Raw genomic sequence first — 5,737 nt, 5'->3', positions numbered from 1 at the left:
CACTCAGAGGAATTGGTATATACCTGGGGCAATTAGTCGTCTCCAGTAAGGGTGCCTCTAAAATGGGTGCAGTTTTCATCACAGCTGATTTCACCTACCTTGATGGCCCTGCAGGCTGCAGTTTTGGTGCTGTTTTTTCTTGCCTTCCGGTGTTTTGAACCTCAGTGTTTTCCTATGAAAGCTCCACGCAGCTCCACGTGTCTTCTCCCCACTGAGCCTGTGATTGCACCCGCAGTCAGTCTCTTCTGCAAATCTAGGCCACGCCGGCGCTGGCTTGCAGCAAATTACCTACAGATTAATGGCAGCTAATTTAGTTTGAATTACGGAGGCTAATCAAATCAATATGTTGGGGCAAAATACATGCCAGTGAAATCAATAGCTTTCCAGAAACAAAAAGGCATATTGTGTAATTAGCCAACACGGGGGAAGATGTTGGTTCTTTTTAAGGTGAGGAGGGATGCGAGTGAGTGCTCGGCTTCCGTAATCGAAGTCCGAGGAAAGTGGGGCACCTGCAGTGCCAGCTAAGGAGGGCTGGTGTTTGGCAGGGAAAAGGTGGAAGAGATTTGGATCTGTTCCTGGCCCTGCTTTGGCAAACGCTGGGCCGGGAGCATCATGAATAGGGGAAAGGTGATGGCAAGTTTTATGAGTGCCTTCACCCCCTCAGTGGTGGCAGAAGTTTTAGGCTGCTGGGGAATCCAAGATAATTAATCACAAGCTTTATCTAGGCTTTTGCAGATAAGCTAAGACCGGGTCTGGGCCCTGCTGAGCACCTCTGCTTGGAGAGTTGACTGGGACTGTGTATTTGGAGAACCTTACGTTTCACAGTACGCTTGTAAGGAAGGAGCCCCCAGCTACATATGTCCATGCAGGGAGTGGGAGTGGGTGTGCTGAACATCAGATCCGTGGAGCAATATGCTTGCTAGTTTCCCCGTCACCCACAATCTGCTCCCTGATAGTGGTGGGGTGGCCTGTCAGAGCAGTATATCTGGAGTCCGTGGGAGTGTGGATACTTCCCCTGCTCCTGAGACATAGCTTAGATTGCTGCCTTTACGATCCTTTCCTTGGTTATCAGTTTAAATAATTTCCCTGCTTGTTTCCCTCCTCCTGTTTTGAATTATCCTGTAGACTGGAGAGGTTGAATACAGCAATCAGGCTTTTTTGTATCCAGCTGACACGTGGGACTGGTTCGCTCACTGCTACATGCTGGTTCTGAGAGAAGGGAGCCTTCCTTGCCAGGGAGCCGCTGGGCACGACGTATCCAGGTCTTACGCTAGGTTCATACCTAGGTTCAAAGAGATTGGGTTCCTGCCGCAGGGGACTGACACAAACAGCAAAGATCAAGGAAGGGCTGCAGCAAAAACAGGTATAAATGATCCATGTCATAGCCCCCCTGCCTCCTGCCTTCCTCTTTCCCATGCACAGCTCTGGTTTGGGGTGCTTGGAGGACCTGGCTGGGATGTGTGGCTGGAAGCCTCAGTTATTGCCATAGATAAGCTACTGGACACAGTAGATTCATGGGTATATATTGGACATAGCCAATCTTTGTTCCTGCCCAGTCTCTTGCCACGAATGCACTGTGACTGAGATAGCTGCTGTGAATGCTAATGACAGGGGATTGCCCTAATGGGGACAGAGTGGGGCTGTTGACCTGAGGCACTCGGGTGCTCTGATGGGGAGCAATAAGCCCAGCATCAGGCCCATTGTGAGGCTGCAAACGATTGGGCTGTACTGGGTCTTCCTTGGGAGTGGGGATGGGGTCTCTGGCCCTGCCTGTGGCACTGGGAGTGCTAGTTTCTGTCCTGTCCCTTAGGGGTTATCTCTGCCTTTTCTGTCGGCCTCAGAGTCTCTACGTTTCAGCACTCCCAGCATAGATCACAGCCTGTCGTCCTCCCTGTTCAGCTCCCAAGCACAGATGGGACTGGGAAGTCATGTGCACGTGGAAAGGAATGGGGGCTGCCGGGGGGAATCCAAAGAGCTGACCTCATCCCTGGTCGAAAGCCAAGGGATTGATTGGATTGGAGACTTTGGCTTTCATCTGTGAATCGTTCAGTAGTTCAGGTCCTGTGATCACGCAGGCTGCCTCTCTCCCTGTGTTTGAACTCCAGCACTGAGGTTGGCTGGGCCTCCTAAGGTAGCAGCAGTCCCTAGATGTGTTGGCTTGGAGCCTGGGACAGGATGTTCTTGGGGGGAACATCCTTCAGCCGAGGCATCGCTTCCCCTCTGGGATCTCTTGCCCCCAGTCCTGACTTCTAGGCCATGCTGGCAGCTCATCCATCTCCCCTGGCTTTTGGCAAACTGGGCCTGGGGGAGAGGGGACTTGCGCTCCTGTGATGATCCAGGTGGTTTCCACATGGACCTGGCTCCTTCTAAAGGCCTGCTGAAGTCAGGAGCAGAGGCTTTGCTCGTGGCTCAGATACGGCGTGAGCAGCAGAGCAAGAGACTGAGATTATTCCAGTTGTTTGAAAGGTGGGGGGAGGCTCCTGGGTGGGGTTTGCAGTGGCAGGAGGAGGTTGGTTGTGGCCAGTTACTGCACTTGGACCTTGCTGGAGCTGGAGCCCAGAAACTGGGTAGATGAGCGAAGCTCCATTGAGTCCAGTGACCTCTCAATGCCCCTGCAGTCAGTGAAGTTTGCTGCTCTCTCCCTCCTTCTCCTGACTCAGGCCCTTCTGGCAGAAGAGAGCAGCTAGAACCAGGGTCCTTTTTCATAGCTGACAGTCCATGAATATTTATGAGGGAATATTAAAAATGTCGACCACCAAGAGGATTAGTCATGGAGCCCTTGACAGATCCAGGATGCTTGTTACCGTGGCACTGATGTCACCACCAGTCCAGCTGTCAGCCAGGCCATGTGGCATTGCAGCCAAGGCATGATTGAAGTGCTGGCCCTCATCACTCATCGGCCCAGCTCAGCAGGGATGGCTGTGTCCCTCCTCCTGAGTGTTTCCATGACATGCCCTTGCACCTGTCCCCTGCTCCCATGAAACTTCCCTTTTCTCGCCTCGTGCGTGTTGGTCCCTTTGGGTGGAATTTGCACACATATTTTGTGCCCGCCTTGTTCTAGGTCACCTATTCTGCAAGCCTGGCTCACCGTTCCCACATCACGCTTCATTGCAAATGACACGAAAAGGCAGATGGGGACAGGACTTTGTTACATCAGAAGTGTGGGCAGAAAAGTGCCAGCATGCAGGAAGCTCATACATCCTCATAGGACTTCAATCTATATGCCATCCTCAGTACACCCCCGGTCCTCCGACTGGCAGCAAGATCTCCTCCTGGCCACCCTCTGAGAGCTTTATCGTTGGGAGCCATTGGGAAATCCAGAAGGATGCAGCTGTCCCAGTTCCCAGCACCTTGCTCCTAGGATGCCCCACAAACCACATGGGCTGCATCTCCACGAGTGGGAATGTGCAGTTTGTGGAGGCACTACAAAATGCATGCAGCAGGTCCATTCGCCACACTACCTATTTTTGCAGCCACACTGCAAAATATGCACTGGGAAATCCTGGTATCTGTAAAAACCACAGCAGAAAAAAGTGGGATGGCACCCGTGGCTTCAGTGTGTGCTTCCAGAAATGAGCCTGCCTGGCCAGAGTCATGCTCTGGCTGCTGGCCAGGCTCCACATGCCCAGATTGCTGCCACTGCTGCCCTAGGAGGCTCCCAGGACCCCAGGTAAGGCTGCTGGGGCCAGCCCAGGTCTGGCCCCAGCCTCTCCATCCCATCCAGGGCAATTTGCCACATGCCAGAGCATGCGTGCAGGGGCATTCCCTGGGGACAAGCAGCAGTGGCACAAATATGTGCCACTGCTGTTTGTCCCCAGGGAAATGCATGTTCCCACTTGTGGGGACATGTCCTTGGAGTCCTAACTTGCTCAGGATTTTGCTCTGACCACTCTCCCACATTGCCTCTCATCCTAACCCACATCTTCTTTTGCTCTTGCAAGAGATTGATGCTGCCTGGAGAGGTGGCGTGGCTAGATATCATCATGTTGAGCCCACGTGCTCTCTTTATTTCCTCCACCCCTTTCTACAGAAGATGAAGGACACCAACCCTTTTCTCTTTCTAAGGCTGGCTGAATAGAAGGAAGGCCCATTGCTGAGTTGGAAGTGCACAAGTTCATATATATCATGAGTGGCCACACTCCTCTATACATCCTGCTTTTCCTCGCCCAGTGAGCAAGTCCCAAGTTTTGGAGGACTTCCACCATTTGGGATGGAAATCGCATGGGAACAGCTTGTGTAACATGCAAACAGGGCCCTCTCTACCCTGATCTCACTGCTGCTGTCCTAGTCCACGCCTCACTGTTGCCCCTGACTCTGGTCTTTCTGGATCTCTCCCCAGCCTCTCCTCTAGGGTCAGATTGTGATCCCAGGCCCAACAGACACATACAGATCTAATTCCATCAGCTTTGCTATCTCTCATCTCCTCTCTTTTCTCCTTCAGTTACTAGATTATATTTTAAAATCTACAGCTCTGTTGCTAAGAAATCAATGAAACCCCTAACTACTTTTAGTGCATGTCCACGCAATATTATTGTCCTGCTACAAAGCTATCCATCGTGCCAGTAGAAGCGATGTAATTTAGCTGACAACCCACTTCCCCAGGCCATGATGACATTGATGGTGGTTTTAATAATCTTGGAAGTGCAAACTGAGTCCATCATGGGCATGTTGTCTCACGCTATGCGAGGAAAGCAGATGAAGAAGTAAATCAGTGTGTGTGGAATGGGAAAAAGAAAGGCTAGAACTGTTAAGGGAGGGGAGCAGGAAATGATTGTCTCACTTCTTAGAGAAACAGAGTGAATAAAAAATTAATTTAAAAGGAGAAATACAAGTTAGGGACAAAATCCTCTTCATGATGGGGGGAGAGGAGGAGCTCAGGCCTGTTGTGTCATCCTCTGTAACCTACGGTCCCTAGATCTTATTTTTGCCCTCTGGCTGAGTCTCAGATGCCCCATTCCTGCATCTGAGCCAAGGAGGGGAAGGGAAGAGAGAGATAGATAGATATTTCTTCTTTTCCAAATCACCTGGGGTTGTACAAGGATCTGCCGGGTCCCTGGTATAAGTTAGAGCAGCCTTAACATTATAGCCTATAGGTTAGTTGTAGCCATAACAAATGCTCCCCCTTTCCTACTCCCCCTGCCAGGACCAGGGGGGAGTGGTGATGTAGAGATATTTCCTAGAGACATGCCAGGGAGTAAACATTTCTGTGCACAAAAGAGTTGGTTTGAGTGAGGATCCAGCAGCTCAGAACTAGGATTGAGGGGGCAGGTGGGTATCTGTGATGTCTGTCAGATCAGGTGTTAGACTGATGTCCCGGATGTCTCTCCCTGTGGCCCTCTGGGTTAGCATGACACATTGCAAAGTGTAGGAGATAGGGTCTCACCAGTGCTTGCTCCCAGTGCAGCAGGGGTTTGCAGTCCTTGCGGGGAGGTGAGCAATCAATGGACCAGTAGGGCCAGGCTTTCAAGCACTCACATCTTCAGCAGAATATGCTCGGTATGCAGCCAGCCCCACTGCCCGGTGCCCTTTCCAAGATCCAGCCACTGACTTAGGCACCTAGATGTAATCTGGGCTCTTTCTGAAGTCGGATCCTACTGATGGCAAATGCATTACCTATGAAACCCTGAGGCACATCTCAAATATTGCCTCTATCTTGGTCATACAGGGCAAATCCACAGTGGGACGAATTCAGGGTCAGGCCTGTGGATAGACTCCCATGCTCTAAATCCCTTGTTGT

At 51.3% G+C, this 5,737-nt stretch overlaps 1 long non-coding RNA gene across 1 annotated transcript in view; it reads left to right on the top strand.

Moving 5' to 3' along the window:
- Positions 1 to 1,061: 1,061 nt before the first annotated feature.
- The window catches only part of LOC109297627, a 19,648-nt gene continuing 14,972 nt past the window's right edge, over positions 1,062 to 5,737 (top strand). The window contains exon 1 of the long non-coding RNA XR_002097369.1: positions 1,062 to 1,363. This is a non-coding gene — a long non-coding RNA (uncharacterized LOC109297627). The remainder of the gene's footprint in view (positions 1,364 to 5,737) is intronic.

This window comes from Gavialis gangeticus, unplaced genomic scaffold (genome assembly GCF_001723915.1).
Source record: "Gavialis gangeticus isolate Ggan-Ray unplaced genomic scaffold, GavGan_comp1, whole genome shotgun sequence".
Taxonomy (NCBI): domain Eukaryota; kingdom Metazoa; phylum Chordata; order Crocodylia; family Gavialidae; genus Gavialis; species Gavialis gangeticus.
This window is presented reverse-complemented; position numbering and strand designations above follow the sequence as displayed.